We start from the raw sequence: 21,729 nt of genomic DNA on the forward strand, positions 1-21,729 counted from the left end.
TGCCACAGGTCTTCTCATTAGTATCAACAAGATTCTCAGTCATTCATCAAAGATCGACGCTAACCTTCTTCAAAGAGGTTTGGCTTTGGGAACTGAAGTTGGGGGAACAGGAGTACAAAATGAGTTTTCATTTGATTCAAATCATGCTCTAGCAATGGGTTGACAACATCCAGGCCTATACCTAAGAGAACATAGGTGAAATATGGATCCATTCTGTTTTTCAAATTCATATATCTTTTATTCCGAAAATTACATAATGGCATGAACTAATATCATAAACCGAGTTAAATTTTGTAAAAGCACTTGTGAAGAGTTTGTCCCCAACTGTTTTAGATACCTCTCTATTTCACAAGTTTGGAATTTTGTGCAGATAACTGAATACACTGGAAAACAACATAAAGAAGGAGGTAGAGACATCTATATTATCTGGATGGTAATGTGACGAGGAAGAGATGGAGGAAGAATTAAAGCTAGATGAAGAGCTAACCAAGAAGAAGATATGCCGACAGTAGCAACGTCAACACAAGAGAATTCAGCTTATTGTCCAGAGTGGAACGCCACACAAAGATTAAGGGGCATCAATGCTAAATTTATAATATGAAAGGAAGTTGAAGAGCTAGAGGAAGAGTTCAAGTCAAATGAAGAGATATCAAGAATAATATATGGAGCCCAAGCAAATTCAACCTAAGAGCAACACAGGCAGCAGAACAAAGCTACATGACATGATGACGACTGACACAAAGGATAAATGTCGCAACAGTCATATGCACATTTGGAGAAAGTGGTGAATGCTAAAGTTAATATAGACAAGCATAAAGAATGTAATACCTATCGCGTTTATGCCTAATGGCACTACTACACAATGTATTGTCACGTTTATATCAATAAAATGTCTATTACAAAAAAAAGATAGATTGATAGATAGACAGATAGACAAATAGATGGACAGATAGACAGATAAACAGATAGATAGATAGATAGATATATAGATAGATAGATATATAGATAGATAGATAGATAGATAGATAGATAGATAGATAGATAGATAGATAGATAGATAGATAGATAGATAGATAGATAGATAGATAGATAGATAGATAGAAGGGAGGAGGACGGAGTTTGGGCTAGGGCAAGGAAGGACAAGGGAGGGAAGGAGGATGAGGGAGGATGAGAGAGGGCAAGGGGGGCTGAGGGGGAGGAAGGAAGGAAGAAGGAGGTAGAGTGCTAGGTCGAGGAAGGGAGGAGGCAGAGTTCGGGCTAGGGCAAGGAAGGACGAGGGAGAGAAGGAGGATGAGGGAGGACGAGAGAGGGTGAGGGGGGCTGAGGGCAAGGAAGGGAGGAAGAAGGAGGTAGAGTGCTTGGTCAAGGAAGGGAGGAGGAGGGAGTTTGGGTTAGGTCAGTGAAGGATGAGGGAGGTCTGAAGAAAGGCGTGAGTGACATTGAAGGGGGATTTGGGACTCGGTGGAGGCACTTTCGCAATTGACGACCAGAAACTGGGGAGCTGTGCTGATTGCCAAAAGATAGTCTGCACGTTGAAGGGGACAATTGAGACGCATAATAGCTTACAGTCTAATCCACCATTGGAACCCAGGATCCAGGTATTCTCTCAGGTGAGTGTTTCTACAGTTTTCTATGTTGCTTTAGAGAAATTTTGTGTTAGAGACGTATCTGGGATATCAATTGAATTATCTTGCGAATTATAGATGTGTAAGGTGATAAACAAATTATATAATTCCGGCTATTACAGATATATTTTTCATATAATTCATAAGACGGCAGTAGTGTCTCCTTATCAACTGCTTTTCTGATCCCTAAGTGAAGTAAAATTAAGGGACTCCAGCCAGAACGTAAGGATAGACACAAAACCAGACCATAACATCCTTTGTTTCTAAATCTTTCTATCATACCTATTTTTAGCGTCTTTAGAAGTGTGAAAATTACAAGGACATTTAGAGTTGGTTTAATAAAAAAAACTGACCATCCAAACTCGAGAGAAGTTTGGAGGAAGTAAGCACAGACTACACAGAGACCCCGAGCAAAAAAGAAATTATCTTCACAAAAGCAAAGTATGGAGCATGACTCCCGAATAGCATACTTAGAAAAAAACATTCAAATTGTCAACTTTAAACTTTGTTGTGATATTGGAAAGGCTAAATCCAACCTGGAAAGATTTGGTCTCATAAATATCCTGGAACGCAAATCTGATTTCCTAGTGGAGAAGAATCTGCTTGTACAACTTTTCACAACTTATGAGACACAACATCAGAGAAGTTGGGTACATAACTCAAGAATATCAGTTAGTCGACCGGATGTGGCTAGAGCTGTTGGAATACAGTGGAAAATGGAGAAATTTTGCAATAACAGAGTGGATCAAATAGAACCTCATACTGGAGAGTGGAAAAAGATCCGTAAATTACTGAGGCATCTTCTAGAACATTAGCGAACGCTGGGGGGAGAATATTCTACATATCCATGGGAAATATTTGATTTGGCATCCAAATGGATAGATGAACGGAACATTATCAGAATTGAGTGGTCAGCCATATACTATGGGCCTTAATGGAATGAGAAATCAAGGATGTTTTGAATACAGGGAAATGTCATTTAAGCCAAATGTGGCTTCTTATGCCATATACTAAAAAACCAATGTTATTTAATAGGTCTGAACCGCAGGAGGATCCCCCTATGAATCTATTGGGGAAGGCACACAGGATATGTATGGATGTGTCAAGTAGACCTAGTAAGACCGGAAACTGGAGAAACATATTTGAGGAAAACAAGTCCAAAACCCTACATAATTCAAATGAAAGGTACGTAGAAGAACCTGGAAGAGAATTAGAAAATGTAGGTACGCCTGTCAACAAGGATCTACAAGAAAATGGACAATCTATTAAAGAGAGCTTATCCCAGCTAAAGCGTCCTAGTGGAATTAGGGAGGAAGGAGAAAATATCTCAGTGCCTCAGGGCCAAGAAGATATAGAAGAATGGAATGGTGAGGACCGAGGTCAGAGAAGGAACGTCCATAAAACAATCCCCATGAAGCTTTCCTCCAAACGCCTAAAACAAAAGGTGTTCAAATTCAAAAACCTGGCTGGTAAAGGGGCACATAGAAGAAGGCTTACTAATAAGCTATTCAAGAAAATAATAATCAAGAAGACAAGGAAATTGAAGCCAAAACTGACTATGATGGGCAAAACATCCAGGACTGCCTTCACTAAAGATTATATATCCAATCTTGGGGGGGGAACTACAAGGGCTGTAGGAAGAGATACCAGCCAAGCCCAAACATATAAAGAGGCAGTGGAAGGACAAATGAATCTATAAACCAGGGTCAATCATATAACTTCATTCCAAAATTTACCTACTTGATACCTCAACGGGCTTATGATGTCCAACATGGGTTGAAAATAATCAGATTTTTGGATGAAGAAATTTCGGAAATGGCAAGATCATTTGAAGAATCCTTAGTGGGTAAGTTTACACATGGAAGACCGGACATCAATTTTATTCACGCTGAAATGGACAAAACTTATCAATTTGTGAATGCTGTCTCTATATCCGTGATGGATGAGAGACATATTATCATCAGATTTGGAACACCAAATGATTTTAAAAGGGCCTGGAGTAAAAATATATGGCCCATAGGGCACTTAACAATGAGAACTTTTAGATGGACCCCAAGTTTCTCTTCAGAAAGAGAATCAACATTAGTTCCTATATGGGTAGGATTCCCAGGCCTAAGATCCCAATTCTTTAACCCTAATCCATTTAAATCTATCGTGTTCATGCTAGGAACATTCATTACCACGGATGAAGGTGTTAGCAAGTACACTAGACCAGGATACGCTCGAGTGTGCAGAACCAATCCCAGAGGTCATTATGATTCAAAATGGCTCATCTGAAATTATCAAACAAAAAGTTATAGTAGAATAGTATCCTCTTTTCTGCAGACATTGCCAAATAGTAGGCCATAAGGAAAATCAGTGTAGGCGCAAATACCATGTTAGTAATCCCCGATGGACACAAGATAGACACTCGAGGGAGCATTTATCTGTGAGACAGAAAAAAGCTAGCCAGATACAATATCACAAGAGAAGCGATGAGAATCCAAAGTTTCAATGGAGAAGGAAAAACACCCAGACTCAAACGCCATCCGATAAAATATCCGGTGAAACTAGAAAGACATAGACCTAGGTTAACATGAACACCATGCACTATGCTGAGGAACTATCAACTAAGAGACCACATCCGAGGAACCCAGAGACCTTAGATCTAAAACAGGGAGAGAAGTCAAAGGTCATTAAAAACAAAAATGGAACCAATGTGTACAATACTAGTAGCTCACTGGTATCCCACCATACAAAAGTGGAGACAAAAGTTATGAAATGGGTACCAAGAATCACCAGTCCTGAGGCAGCTAACCTAAAGCTTTCCAGAATCACCTCGTGCAGATTTGAGAAGGGCTAATATCAGGAAATCAAAATCAATGGATGCCCTTACAGAATGAGACTGCAAGACTATTGAAGATTACCTAGAATTTGTTAGCTCAGAGGAGGCCAATGTCTCACAAACACAATATCACACAATAGGATATGAAACTGCAAAATTCGCAACCCCACATAGCAGTGGACACACAAAACCCCCAGATATAAGAAGCCCCCTTAGAGATAATGAGGCCATATTAATGTATAATTAAATGATAAACATCCTCATATGGTACTGTTGAGGCATTACAAAAGCTGAGACGAGATTACAGATCAAGCACATTGTTAAAGAATCCAAAATTAGAGTTGTTGGGTCCTAGAACCAATGGCCAAAAATGCCAAAATCGAAAAGTGTAGCTACAATTGGGGTTTGATGGATGTTGGGCACAAAAAGAAGGGAAAATATGGCTCTTTTGGGAGAGTAATATAGATCTCAGGTATGTCGATGAATGTGCTCAAAGTTTGACTATCGAAACCTGTTGTGAAGGACAATCCACGATGATTTCATTTATTAATGCCTCATACCTTTGAGATACTCGAAGAGTCCTATGGAACCACTTGATTCAAAGATTTAGCATGCTTAACATACCATGGATTTTGGGGGGTGACTTTAATGTCATTAGAAGTGGGACAGAAAAAAAAGGAGGCAATGTACCAAAAACGATAGATATGGAGGAATTCAATTCGGCCATTATGCCGCTAGAATTAATTGAGCCCCCTTATGATGAGAACCTTTTTTCATGGTGTAATGGACGTAAAGGCACCCACAGAATTTATGAAAGATTGCACAGGATTCTGGTGAATGTAGAGGCACAGAAGATAACCAATTATGAGGTGCAGTATTTACCCCAACGACTGTCAGATCATACACCAATGATTTTGAGAGTTACACAGATAATACACACAGTATGGAGACCTCCATTCAGATTTCAAGCTATGTGGTCAAAACATCCTCAATTCCTCAATTTGATTAGAAGATCATGGGGAAACACGGTCAACGACAACCCCATGACTAATCTTAGCAACAAGCTACGGTCGATAAAAATAATATTAAAAAGTTGGATTCATACAGTATTCGGGAACATCCATGAGGAAAAAGAGAAACTCAAGGATTAAATAGAAAATCTGGAAGATGAATTAAAAATTAGGTGGGATGAGACAAATGGTGACCGACTCACGTTCCTAAAAAAGGAACAAGAATTGAGAGAAGAACAATATGAATTATATCTTAAACAAAAAGCCAATCAAAAGTGGTTACTTGAAGGAGACAAAAATACAAAATATTTTCATGCTGTAGTCAATCAGAGATCCAAAAGAGACATTTACTCCAAAATGAGAGCGAAATACAATCAAGGTGGAAACATGTCTAACGATGCAGTTAACTTTTATAAGAATTTACTTTCATCCCAACCCACCAGAATGGATACATCTCTACTAGAAGTTATACACATGGAGTGAAGAAGACAACAAACGATTATGTTGCACTCCTACCACAAAAGAAATAGAGGATGCCTTGTACACGATGAATCCTGATGGTGCACCAGGACCCGATGGATTCACTCATTTTTTCACTCATTGTTGGGAGATTGTGAAACATGATGTATGCTTAGCCATTCGGCATTTCTTTAAAACAAAGAAAATACCAAAAGCATGGAAAGCAACATTTCTAGTCCTGATACCCAAAATGCAACATTCAGGATCCTTTACAAATATGCAACCTATTAGTTTATGTAATGTAATATATAAATTAATTTCAAAAATGCTAAACCATCGGTTAAGACACTGCTACCCCGACTCATATCCGAGGAACAATATGGCTTTATTAGAAAGAAAACAATCCATGAAAGTGTGAATCTAGTCCATGAAGTTACCCAGTCACTGAATGCAAAAATACCTGGACATAACTTAATTCTCAAACTCGACATGAAAAAAGCATATGATCGTATTGAATGGAACTTTCTGCTAACCGTATTAACAAAATTTGGTTTCGGTAGGGATTGGTTAAATATGATTGCTGAGTGTATTGAGTTGAATAACTTCTCAATGATTGTTGATGGTAACTCATCACCTTTTTTCCAAGCTACCAGGGGCCTACGACAAAGGGACCCAATATCTCCAAGCCCGTTTATCCTGGCAGAGGAAGTTCTAAGTAGAAATATAAGGAAATCAGTTGTTGCATCAGAAATTGGTTCGTATTACACAAAACATGGTGCTCCCATTGTTTCTCACTGTCTCTTTGCTGATGACACGATCATTTTTATAAATGGGAAAAAACAATCAGTTCACAAATTGATGATTCTGTTACAAAAATATGAACAGGCATCAGGTAAAAAAATCAATAGTAGGAAAAAGTGCATTCTATACTTCCAAAAGAATTTCCTTGCATCAAAAGAACCAAATTACTAGGATCACCTCATTTACTGCTGGAACACTGCCATTTATGTATTTAGGATGTGCCATATTTACGGGGCAAGAAAAATCCATATATTTTGACCATATGCTGACAAACGTTAGGAAAAACTAGACGGTTGGAAAGGCAAGCTGTTATCTCCAGGTGGTCAATTGATCTTGATAAACCATGTTCTAAATAGTTTACCAATCCACACGCTATCCGTATTTGATGTCCCCAAAAAGGTGCTGGATGCTCTTAAAAAACTTATGGCTAACTTTTTATGGTCTACTAATGGAGGAGAATTGAAACGACATTGGATCTCTTGGAATAAACTATGTTATCCTAAAGATGAGAAAGGGTTAGGGATACACGCTTTAGAGGATATTATGAAAGTTATGAGAATGAAAAGAGCCTGGCTTTTTCATTCCAAACCCTCACTTTGGTCAGAATTGTTATGGAATGTACTACCAATAGATCAGAATATACAGAAAATAGGAATACACATAGTGTCTAAATGTGAATGTTGTAGCATAGAACCACAGTTGGAATCTACAGAACATCTTATTTCATGAGTAAATGGGCAGAAAGAACTTGGAATTGGTTTGCACAGAAATGGAATATGCATCCTCGAGTATTCCGAATGTTAGCAGAACGGTTAAATGTGTTTACACAGCTAAAAATCAGAGAAAGCAAAGCATCTTTGCTAAAAATATATTCTTTCATGCTCTTACTTTGGGAAATCTGGAAAAAACGAAACAAAAAGAAGTGGGAAGATGGAAATGATGAATAGGTCAATACTACTAGGTGTCAAACTCGGTTTAAAATGCATGGATAAGATGACAAACCCAAAGAAAATTTCCTCAAGAACTGAGATGGAAGGATTAGAAAATTGGAACCTAGAGCCAGGGAGCGGCAACTACATGGTCACAACAACAATCATACGCTGGATACCTCCTCCACAATCAATCATCAAACTTAATATAGATGAAGCATCGAAAACTAACCCAGGAAAAGCTGGGTGCGGAGGTATTGCACGTGAGCGGTCACTCGATGGTCTTTGCATTTTCACACTATTATCAGATTGCCTTGAGTATGGAAGTGGAATGCCAAGCCATGTTAGATGGACTGGATATTTGTGCCGAAAAGGGAATAAATGAGATTGTTGTGGAAACGGATTCAATGGTTCTAGTTCATTTTATTAAGACTAACAATTGCAGGGCCTGGAGGTTAGCCGCATGGTGGGAGAAAATCCAAGCGCATTTCACGAGAAGAATCAACATCAACCATGTTTGTTGCGAAGGTAATATGGTTGCAGATTCTTTGGCTAATCATGCTATTTTGCAGGAAAGCAACTACATATTCTGCAGGAGTGAGGAACTTCCCATAAATGCCAAGGGTGCATACCGTACGGACAAGCTCGGGCTACCACAACTCAAACAAACTAAAAAACTGGCTAAATGAATTAAGAGAAGGATAGAATAATTAGCAACTTAGCATCAAGGGATACATGATCAGAGAGATACCACCCAGCTTAATGGACTACCAGGTGAAATCTCTCCTTTTCGAATGTGTTTTAAGTTTGTTAGCCTAATTATAACTCAGGTCATCCATGATATTATTTCCATATATTAAACATCTAAATATCTCTACTCAACATAGCATGTTTGATTCAACATCAAAATTTTCAAAATCACCATTTATCCTACTTTCATCCTATTTCATGTTTATATGACACCATCATGTTAGACAGCCAGAGTTAACTTGCAGTGGAAATAAGATAGGAACTACGGTCTAATGTGGTCATTCTGGAAGGGGCATGTACTTGTCACTCCTGGAATAGAGCATGTTTTGCTCCAAAGATGACTCATGGTGTAAGCTTGTACCAATGACTGATGTAACCAGAACAAGAGCCTACGAACGAGGGAACCAAAATCAGCGATGGAAAATTGGAAGGAGCCAAATGGAATCAAATGGGGGATCATCAACAAAGCATGTCGTAAAAATGTGGAAAGCAAGAAAGACAGTGGTAAATATATCTCTGAGAAGAGGAGCGCAGCAGTAAGGGCAAGGCGAAGTTAAAAAAGTACAAAAAAAATAAATATATATATATATATATTAAAGTGGGATAGATCTCACAATCCGATCTTCATATTAAAAATATATGTATATTAAAATGGGATAGATCTCACAGTCCGATCTTCATAATAAAAATATATGTATATTAAAATGGGATAGATATCACTGTCTGATCTTCATATTAAAAATATATGTATGTTAAAATGGGGTAGATCATATCCTCCTTTTAAAATGGCCCGAAAAGACAAACACTTTGGGCCGGGTTGGCTCAAAGCCCAGCCTCATTTTTTTTCTTTTGTTTCTTAAGTTCGCGGCCCATCGGGCCGCAATCGCTTGGTTACATGGTGACCCGGCCCGCGCGGAGATAAAATAGCCTATGGTATCTGAATACCATATTGTAAAATCTTAAAAACTGTGACACTTTATAACTGTCGCAGGTTCCCTGTCTATTGAGTTAAAATGCCATACCTTACCTATAGCACTTGATCTCCTCTCTGTGCCTATTTGGGCTCTTCTGTTCTCTCTACGGGTTGGCTGGCCTTGCTGGGTGTCGCCCCTTGCTGGCTGCTGGTGAGCTTGCGCGCCCTGCATGCTCGCCTGCATGTGGCTGGCTTGAGCGCTGATGTGCCTGGTCAGTTCCTTAACTGGCCCAATTTTTTTTATATATATATTTATATATTTCTCTTCTTTCTTCTTCATTTCATTCCATCTCTTTCTTTCGATGTATCTCTTTCTCCAACTTCGTATGCTTCACTGTAATAGCCTACATACTAAATAGAACATTAGAAAATTAAAAATGTCTTAAATATATTTTTACTAAGAAATACTTGAAGTTGTAGAACATGCATAAAAATGACATAAAAAGCATTACTTCATTACTTGCTCTACTTAATGCATGAAATACAAAATTCTTATGAAATTGAAGAAAATACACATGAAATTATCCTAAAATAACCTTAAAATGTGTATGATTACATGACACATTTTGGGTCTATCAACCGTCTCTATAAATTTGAATATCTCATCTTTGTTGAGATGCCTAGGATATTTTCGAAATTTGAACGTATAAGATGCAAAACGTTAACTCACACAGTATGTCATTTTGTTCATTAAGCTGAGTCGTCAGAGGTCCCAAAACCCCCCACAATGGCCCAAGATTGTACAATTCATGGGGGATTATGCTCATTGGGTACTCAAAACATGATTCTCTTATAGTGCAACAAAATAATTGGGGTTGGGAAAGCTTTCACGATTGAGTACCAGATAAAATGAGATATAAATCATGTTAAATCATACATATACCAGTTTGGAAAGGGGATGTTATAATTTTTTTGTTTTTCTCTATGATAAACAATAATCAAATATTAGTCGATAACCATATATACCCATTTATGTTGTTCTAGTTAGATCTTTTTATCTTACTAGGTCTTGTGGCTAATGTGTGATATGTGTGTTCCAAACGGCTGACCTAGAAGATATTAATCTACTTTTGAGTGCCCAACACAATGATACCATCTCAAACTTGTGGATAAGCCACATGGGATTTTTTACTATAGTGATTAAATAAGAAATGGATATTTCTAATTGGATCAAGGCAATCATTGAGTCTCCCCCTTAATGGGAAATGGTTGAAAAATAAATTCAAGGGAAATAATGGGGATCATATCCAATAGTTACCTCACAGGTTGGAAGGTGTCACTGGCATCCTTTCTCTAGAGGAACACATATATGTTCAATTTCTGTGAAAGAGCCGATGATGCCTTACAATGGTACACCATGAAATCTCTGAAGTAGTTGATGCATGGAAACTCCAAGGATTCTTGTATACTCAATATGGTTTCTGACTATTTGATTGTTCAGACTCTCTGAATCAAACTCCTCTAATGCAAGATTTTTTGCACTCAAATGCACAATTATTTTAATGTAGTGATAATAAAAGTTTGCGAAGAATTATTAATAGTTTTTGAAGGAGTTTCACATTCTCTTGAATGGTCTTTCCGTAGGGAATAGTGTCATCAACAAACACAAACACATATTTATGCATCGCTGTAGAGGATATGAAATATGCATTGTCAACTCAAGGAACCACATCATGCTTCAATCAAAATGGAATGATCAGAAATTCATAGTGCCCTACATGAGAAAGTTATGGAGTGCTTAAATGTCCTTTAAATTAGGATATGATGATATGCCTCGAGCTCCATGAACTACCAATTTGGCAGCCTAGTATATTTTAGTGAGATAGTAGATATGGACCTTGGAATTTTCAAAACTTACTTTGCCTCTAAACTGACAAGTGAAATATGATATTACTATAGAGTGATACGAACAAGGTAAATTTAAAAAGGAATGCTTAGTTTTGGTTTTTAATTCATAATAATTGTCCATGTCTTAGGAGTCTTCCGGATAAAAAGTATGGCATTTAAGATTGCTTTGATTTCGTGAACTGGAAAATTTTCAAAGATCATTAAAAAGAAATAAAAATAAAGTTAATAGGGAACTTTGGGATGTTTTATTGAATATAAATCCTTAATATAATGATATCTTGGCATTCAAAACAAACAAATTTCACGTGAGATTGAATCATTACATTGTGATTAATTAAGAGTTTTTTAGTTAAGAAAATTAAGGATTTGAATATTGTAGTATAGGGATAATTCTTCAATAAATTTCCCACTAACATTTAATGAGTTTCTGCTTTTCCCTCATTCATCCCAATAAAAATTATTTAGCTTTAACTTTTCCTCTCTTTTAAAATTCATTCATGCTATATTAATTTTCTATTGTTAGGGTAGTTAAATTTTAAATTTTTTTCTTTATAATGTGTATTTAGACCAGGGTCTAAGATTTGGTGTGGAGTCAATACAAAGTAGAGTTATATCAATTCAATCCATGACATATTCAGCATGTAATTCACTTTTACACCCTGCTCTTTTACCATTTTCCCCATTTTTTTATTTTTCCTTTTCATTTATACATTTATACTGTATTTTACTCATCATGTATTATATAAGCACACCTAAGGATAATTATTTGAAAATATAGGAACAACAAATCAATAATGATATTGAATTCTATCAGTTCCATCCATCATATCCCGTTGTGGCCTATAGAAATATAACTAGGAATATACCTAAATTAAAACAGTTATCAAATAATTATAAATTATCTTAAGGGATTCCCTTTTTATTTTACATGATATCTAAGCCATTAATTAAGACTAGATACCTCGTCTGTTTGACTTACACTCAAAACATCATGTAGCTTTGTTATTTTAGGAGAAAATATTTGAAATTAAATGTATGAATGAAATTTATGAATTTTTTTCATTGATTACTTAATGGTGTATCCCTAGGGCGTAAAAAAGGAAGAGATAACCTAATTTTATAAATGAAGCTTAGACTGTCCCTTATGAATTATCATGAATGAAAATTTTGCCCAAAATGCAATTTTAATTTATATAATCTGAATGGATCAAAAGAAGGCATCCTAAGTCTTCAGCCAATATATTTGAATATAAATAATAAAATAAGAAAAATATTTGGGAAATAAGCTCTATAAATGAATACTATTAGACTATTATGTCCATGTAAATAGTCTAATTCAATGATAGGTTGGAGTTGAAGTAAACTCATTTTATGTGTCATTAAATATAGTTTGAGTGCATATAAAGGTGATGGTGTTTCTCCTTTCAGTTAAAAACCTCATTTTAACAGATTTTTGAAATAATAATAACCCATGCTCATATACCTTATGGGTGACATGCATCCCAAACCATGCCATCTTTGTCTTTCTTCAAAATAAATTTATGCTTTAAGTTTAAAGTTTCAAACTGTCATTAATGGTTTTCCTTGTGATACAATTCTCATGAAATGCATTTGTCTTTTATTTATATGGTCCATTAATTTTATGTCTTTCATTGGATTAAATTAATTAAATATTAAGAGTTATCAAGAGTTTTTTATATATCCCAATATTCTTTGCGTTCCACATCAATTAAGAGATGTGAATTTTATGAGGTATTAGCCATTGGCTAGTATACATAGATACATGCCCATGGGCTCATTTAAAATGCATTGGATAGCTTTTCAGGTCCACATTTATGGATTAATAAATTATCTATCTTGAAATTTCTTCATTTCACTATTTCCAAATTCAACTTGAGCATGATGGAATGTGACTAGTCCAAAATGAACCCAAAATTCCTCCAAAATAACTAAAATTGGAAGTTTTTGAAAAGTAAACCTACATTTATTTTAATTACCTAGTAACATAAAAATTTACCAAATAGATTGTCAGAACTAAAATTTATCACAACTCTATGGTTATTGTTCAAGTGAAATAACTTCTACATGATTTTAGACATAATAAAAAATATATGAGGATGTATTTATAGTCATTTCATGTATTAAATTAGACCCATTAACAAGACACATGAAAAACAGATTAAGTGATTATGGGTCTGAGGGCATATCATATCATTAAAACATATTTAAGTTTGTGTTGGCATTGGAGCCTGTCTTGAAAGTTATATTTGCATCTTCAAAGACACTAGGCAAGTAGAAGCCCTTTTGATAGCCTTCTGTCCTGTCTTGTTAGAAACAATATAAAATTTTCTCCGAAATAAATTTCATGATGTAATAATACCATGATACTCTTCTTGTATCATGGTTCACTAATAAAGTCAATTAACTCTTAAAATCAACAATGGTTCCTTACTAGTGGAATAATTTAATTTATAAAGACAAATTATTATTATCATGTTTATTTAAGATAAATCTAAGTAAGCCACCCACTATATGTAGTACAGTTTGCAAATTGTAGAGTGGTCCCTTAGAGAACATGTTTTAAAGGAAATGTGTTAGCATTATGTTATCCTCCGAAAACTTTTAATCTTCAAGAAGAAAACTGCAAATAACGAGTCTAGGCTTTTAGGTAATGTCATAGTTAAAAAGGTTGATATTGATATTTCTTTTTAAGGTGCAAGATAATTTTTTAACAACTCTTATCACATCTAAAATTTCATAAACCATAATAAAATTTTGGAACTGAGTATCAGTTAGTGTGTTTCTAGTATAAAAAGTGGTTATTGGTGTATCTCTTAGTTTTCTCAACACAGCTGACACAACATACTCTAATGCAATACACGTACTTTAAATATCAATCCCTTAAGTTTTTTATTTTATAATTTCATGAATTTTTTTATTTTTATATTTCTATGCTATCATATATGAAGGTCATTGATGTGCTTAGTCGGTAGCTCAAAGTTAAATATATTTCAGCAAAACTCTAATAAAATGTATCCACAAGAAAAATGAACTAGAAATTTTCTAAGTCTTTTAGGTTTCCAAGTAGATGGACTTTCTAATGACCTTACTTTTCATAGAGATTACGTTTCTGTTGAGACTATCACACACCAACATCATGTGATATGTTTAAGTTCATTCAAGTATATATTTATTCTTTTTTTTTGTGGAACTGTTATGATGGAGTCTTTAAATACATGAAATGATGAAGGAAAATAGACCATAATCTGATCATAATTCTTCCTTGCACATGTATTCTGAATATTTCTATTCCAATTATAATTGGACGGATATCAAAATACCTGGAAAGAATTTGATGGCATTAAAACCTTGTAGCCATTAGTGTAGAGAAAGTATATGGTAGGTGCTCTTAAGAAAAGAGTTCACTGAACTGATCCATTTAAATCCTTGAATGGTATTATACCTGAATGTCAATCATTTTGATTAATGTCATTGGCATGTAAGTGGAAATATACTTGTGAATAAATGACTTTTTTATTACATCTTACAAATACCTAATCACATAATTCAAATTATACTTGGTTTGAATATAACCATAAGTCCACAAAGATGACTGGATGGTCAATATGACTGAAGAAGTGCCCCAAGTAGTGGAAATATCCAAAAAAGAGTTATCTGATGATTTTCCAAACATATTAGTTCTAACTAGGATGATTGATGAGGGTTTAATGATGGAAGATAAGTTTTGTACTCTATTAATTTCTTAGTTTCTAAAGCCGGTTGGGCGCCGGCCACTCTCTCGGCCATATCCCTCTAAAAACTATACGTGAGGGTCTCCCCCCATGTGGCTCTTGCCATGCGAGGTGGCCCAACCCTTACTCCGCAATTGTTTGTACACGAATGCGTGTGTTGTACTGAGTACTCAGTAAATTATTGACCACTTCACATCTTTGTTTTTGAGAGGGATAATCAACTCTTCAAATGGATCAAAAATAGAACCTGTGTATAGGTATGAAATTTGAGAAAGAACAACAATTTAAATGGGTAATCCATATTCGTATCAGATCTATTCCCACGTTCCGATCTTTCCATTTTATTTATTCATTTCTTGGGTGAAGTCTCCCAACTATATTTGAAAATGGAATTGGTTATCTATAAAGAAAGCTTGATTTTTGTTCCGCTTCTTGCTCTTAAAAGTCAGAAAAACCTGTCGTAAATAACCTTTAGGGTTGTAAGAAAGGCATGGTAGTAGATAGGTTCCAAAGGTTATCCAAATTATTTTTCAGAAAATCTCACTGCACACATATATTATAGTCCAATATTCATGATCGGCTGTAAAGCTTATGAATTGGGTATAGAACCCATGGGGATGCTTGGTTAGCATTTTGAATCCTACCTAATATTTGCTTTTGTTTGTGTTGTTTTTGATGTTGAAACTATCCATGGGCACTGAGTTTATTACTTGGTCTGGAATAGAAAATAAGCTTTATTTTGTGCTTATTCATCCACTTGCACGGTGAAAAGGCGATACTAAAGTCACTGAATGGGTCTGTCTTTTCACCTCTTGACTAAATAAAGTGGGAATCTAGGATGATCACGACTTCTTCTAATGCTAAAAGATCACATGAGGTAATGTAACATTGTACGGCTGGGATTGATCGGCACGTGTTACAACACAGGGAGATGGAAATAACTATCTAAATGGTAATATGATGATCAAATGAGAACATAAAATTTAACGAATCAATTTGCGGCATTGCTGACAAATTCGGAAGTTCAATTAACATAGCGGAGTTGACTAATCAAGATTGGTTTGCCATGACCCCTAGCTACTTACATACTCATATGTAATGTATGAACATATACTAAACAAGGGAAATATGAAGCCAACCATAACTAGAAATGCACTTCATCTAAGCACTTGACATATTACACAAATTGTAGCATGCATGATCACTAAGCATATCTCACAAGATTGAGAATGTTTTGGCAAGTTGTGAAGAGAGCAACCTAAATGATGAAGGTTGAGGTGGAATAGTGGTCAAGTCAAAGGAGTTAGGGTTTCGATATTTCCCTAGGGTGATTTAAGAACACCTAGTGTTCTATTCAGACATCTCATGATCCTAGGCTATGAATTCCCATTTCTCTACTTCTCACCTAACTCATTCACAACATCTTAAGCTCTCGTCACTTAAACCTTCCAGGAAAATCTTTTTAGCAAGGTGTAGAATTGATGTCAATCCTCAAGCGCTACTACTATTGACAGAGTGAAGCTCCTTGAATCATTGGGGGAAACAAAACCTCATCGAGGCAATAAGCTGCCTGTCTACTAAGGCAACACATGGGATGGATAAAAGGATGCAGTCATGTAAATAATTCAGAGCCATGAATTCTAAATAAGGCACAAATTCCATTCGAATAAGGCAAACGCCATAGTGTACACAAGTGCACACATATTAAAGAAAAAGAGAAAATCCTGCCACCCATGTGTTATAGCCATTGTATCTATAGCTATTAAGTAGAGGATTGACACATTTCTTTCACCAAGCCCCATTCTTATTAGTGGAAGGTAGATAGTGACTTGAGATTAAGTTGAAGTGAACTTACCATCTTCACTTATACAATATACGTACTTATAGGTAAATGGAATAATGAGATGTCTGTATAGGATCACAATGTGAACGGAAGTATATACTTGGGGGAACTTCTAAATTTCTGACCTCTGAGACACTAGACTGCAGTTCCCCAAATCCTAGACTCACTTTTGGTGAAATCATCTCCTAAGTGCTCTCTTGAGATTGAGAAAACATTAATGATCTTATTGATCCCTACGTACACCATTCCTAAGGGACTAGCAATGTTTAAATAGGGGGGTATTTGACGAGTCACATAACATGCATGTAAATCGACATTTATTAGGAAGTTATGAAGTCATTTTAAATGAAAGAAACATGCATTTTATGTTAAATTCCACTTTTATGAAAATATTCGTTCATTGTGTAAAATGTTCCATTTTAATAGGTTTTTGCGTTTATAAGCATATTAAGGAATTTGATGGTTAAATAAAAGAATAAAAATTATATTAAAAAAATATTAATAACATAAATATAACAAATTAAAAGATTGGGCTGCAGCCAAGCCAAGGCGCAACCTTAGCCAAGCGCACCGCAGGCACTGCCCGCAGCACAGCCAAGGCCGCAGCCGCCGGGCAGCACGCGCAGCACAAGTCCAGCCAACGGCCGTGCCTCAAAGTAAGTCATTCGGCGGTGCCCAAGGGTAAGTGCGGATTTAAATTCAGATATGAAGGAAGTGCAAAATATATACCCCAAGCCGTACTTTTAAAATTTTCAATATGGGATTGCAAAATCCCATATCCCAAATGCACTCAGGCCGGGCCGATAATAGAAATGAATGATTGCGACCCATCGGGCCGCGATCTTAAATAAAATTCAAAACAAAACCCGTCCGGGCTTCGAGCCATCCTGGCCCGAATGCCGCGTCAGCTCGGGCTTTTATTAATAAATGTGTTATAATCTTGACCGTCGATGTTCCTTTGGAAGATCGAACAGTCAAGATAGTCTTTTAATTTTCTTTCTGTTATTTTCAGGCGGAGAGCTCAGCACGGGATGCCTTCGTGGACGAATCGAAAACGGCCACGTAGCAATATGGAGCTGACGAGGCGTTGTTGATGCAGCATGGGTCCACCAGAACTAACGGGGTCCACGGCTATGATTTAATCGTAGCTGTTGGACCCTCTAAACGGGAGATCGGATGATCAGAAAACTTTCCGATCGTCCTCTTCATCCCACCTCTGCCGCCGTCGCCGGCGAAGTCAATCCGATGACGAGAAGGCGGATTTTTGCCAATTCATCGCCGGAAACTTTGCCGGAATGATCCCATACCAGTCAGGAAGGTCATCCGACCATTCCTGACCTATAAAAGGATCATGAATCACTCAAAACATTATCTTTCACCGCCAAACTGAATTGAACGTTTGAAATAAAATTATGGAGGAAGATCCTCCTTCTTTTCCATTTTCTTCAGATTCTCTCGATCAACGGCAGTGACAGTGCTGCGACCTGAAGGGAGAGCGCGATGAGAGTGATAGAAGAAGAGAGAATTAAGAAAAGGCTTACCTGAAGGACGAAGCGACCGGAGCGGGCTCTGGAGCTGTTGGCGACTTCTAGTCGGCGCAGAAATCCGGTAAGTATGTTGATTTAGATTTCTTTCCATTCCCAACTCATATAGTTTCAAGAAATAACAAATAATCTCATCAAACTTATTCCTCGAAATTGAATGAAATCGATTCCGAGTTAAAACATAAAAAACTTCCGAAATCCTCTTTCAGACATTTCAACAAACACCTTGTAACAGTAAATTCAACTTTCTTTTTCCCCTATCATTTGATCTCTAAAAATTCCATAAAAATATTCCAAAATCACTAATCTACTTCCTCTTTTCACATAAAGTTTGAGATTAATATAAAATCTGTAGGAAGGACTTTCTTTATGAACATCATTAATAAATTCCTCCCTATATTTTCTTGACCATTCTACTCATTAGTCTAATTCTATCTCTAAGTGCCAATCCCTGTGGAGACGACCTTGCTCATTGCTATACAATTTTGAATAAGTTTACACATACAAATTTTTATTTGATTGAAGCGAAAATAACAACGACAATTTACACCCCATTTTTGCCTTCATCACAAATTTATTGTGAGCATAGGGGAACGGATAGAACCCGTATGGGTAATACCTGATGTCCATGGTGAGGTAGAAATGGAGTTCACGTGGGATCACGGTTGACAGTGGCAAGTTGACTCGTGGCTGGCACGGCTGGCGGGCTTCAGAAGTCGGAGGCGCACAGGGTATGACGCATGCTGTGGCATGGGTGCTCTAGGGTCATGCGCGCCCTGACGAGCTGGAAAATTGTACACACGCGGGCAACACGGTGAGCGCCTATGCAGGTGAGATGGAGTGCGCAGGTGAAGCGAGCATGGACGCTTGTGCGTGCAGGGACAATACTATGAGCGCTGGTGTGCGGGCGCGCATGGGCACACACTGGTGTGCGGGTGACCGGGTGCGCGCTCAAGCGCACTAGTGGGCAGGGTGTGCGTGCAGGGTGCACTGGCACGCGGGGGGGCGTGCTGGCACATGGGTAGCGCACATATGCGCGTGAGTCGTGTGGGTGCGCCGGCGGAAGCGGGCGCGCTTGGGGCAGACGATCAAACCGTGTAGATGTGCACGGCGGCGGCAGCAACGATGTAGGGGGCCACAATCACCAAGTTGTTGATGGTGTCAAAGAAGACGACGATGGTGATGGCAGCAATGGCGGCAGCGATGTCTCCAAGAACTGCCCAAGAAGGTATCTCTTGGCAGTTCTTGAACAACAACAAATCAAGAATTCAGGTTCTTGATGTAGGCTTCAAGAAAACATCTATGGGTGGGCGCGGCTCTGATAAATCCTTCAACGGGTAAATCTTGACGTGGACTGGGCAACGTGGCAGGCATTCCACGATTTACTCTAGATTAAGAAAACAATAGAAACACCCAAGGGGAGGAAGGCGGGAGCCAATTGAGGAAAAAATCAACTTTCAATCAACTCCAAAGTCTCCCTTGGGCATGTCTCCCTTTATATATTGTAGGGGGGAATACCCAATTGGGCCGAACGGGTAGAAACCGTCTTGTGACTAGAGGTCTCCCCTTAACAAACATAAAAAAAAAATAAAAAAGCATGATGGACGAGGCCAAACATGAAGGCCCATCCACAATTCAAAACGAAAAGACAAAAGACATGAAAATATGATAACATAAATGCTCACTGCCGTCGTTAGGTGGTGTACTTGAAATATTGGTTGTCGGTGTCAGCTCTGGCAGCTCGAAGAGGTTGCTGGCATCTCTTCGTGTCGTTGACGAGATGGTCCCCCATCAGGAAGACAATCAGGACAAGAGCATGTCAGGAAAGACTCACACTAGTTTTCTTCGACTGTGTCTTTGAAGCACAGTTGAATGTAGATATCATGCATGAACAGGATATCAGGCAGAATAACCTGGGCAACCACTTCCCTAAAATGTGATTATACTTGGTTAGTAGCCGGTGACACAATGTTTGATGAAATAATTAATGGATTCCCTTTTCACTTCCAGAGCATGCACTATAGCATGTCATTTCATCATGTTGGCATATTTGAATAGAGTTAATTAATTGAACTGGCCAAGAAATAAATATAGTACTTATAGAGTTTAATCTTATATGAGCCTAGAGGGTCACATAGACAAGGTTATTAGATGTTGTAGTATATACTTAAAATCTACATGTTTTATATAAAAAAGTCCATTATCTATCTATCTATCTATATAAATATATATATATATATATCAATCAATCAATCTATCTATCTATCTATCAATCAATCTATGTATCTATCTATGTATGTATGTATCTATCTATCTATCTATGTATCTATCTATCTATCTAATCTATCTTATATATCTTATCTTATCTATCCTATCTATCCCATCTACCCCATCTATCCCATCTATCCCATCTATCCCATCTATCCCATCTATCCCATCTACCCATCTACCCATCTACCCATCTACCCATCTACCCATCTACCCATCTACCCATCTATCCATCTATCCATCTATCCATCTATCCATCTATCCATCTATCCATCTATCCATCTATCTATCTATCTATCTATCTATCTATCTATCTAATTTATCCATCTATGTACTTCCATCTATTTAATTTATCCATCTATGTACTTCCATCTATTTAATTTATCTATCTATGTACTTATCTACTTATCTATCGATGTACTTATCTACCTATCTATATATCTATCTATCTATCTAATTTATCTATCTATGTATTTATCTATTTATCTATCCATTCATCCACCCACCCATCCATCCATCCATCCATCCATCTATGCATCTATGAAGTTATCTACCTCTCTACCAATCTATTAGACATGGGTGTTCTGTTCTGTTCGCTTTAAACGAACAGAAAATTCGCACAAACGAACCGCAAAGGGGTGTGTTCGGTGTGCTGTTCGTTTTATGTGTGAAAATTCGATCAAATGTTCGAACAATTCGAGCAAACGAACAAAATTCGCACAACCAAACAAAATTCGCACATCCGAACAAATTCGCACAACTGAACATAAAGCGCACATCCGAACAAATTCGTGCATCCGAACAAAATTAGAACAAACATACAAATCCGAACAAACGAACAAATTCGAACAAACGAACAAATGCGAACAAGTGAACAAAATTCGCACAGAAAGAACATAACTGTTTCCAAATTGCATAAAATGCACGAATTATGTAAAATATGTTCAGGTTGACGTTATCTTAATTTACGATTGCTAGTCCTGAAACACCGTAATATGTAAAGTAGTGTCAGAATAAATCTAACAGTAATTAAATCTAGTGATAATGGCATTTACGCTACTGTTGTAACTTTGATTAAAGGAAAATAAATTGGAATGATTTAA

This window comes from Wolffia australiana, chromosome 7, assembly GCF_029677425.1.
Source record: "Wolffia australiana isolate 7733 chromosome 7, ASM2967742v1".
Lineage (NCBI taxonomy): Eukaryota > Viridiplantae > Streptophyta > Magnoliopsida > Alismatales > Araceae > Wolffia > Wolffia australiana.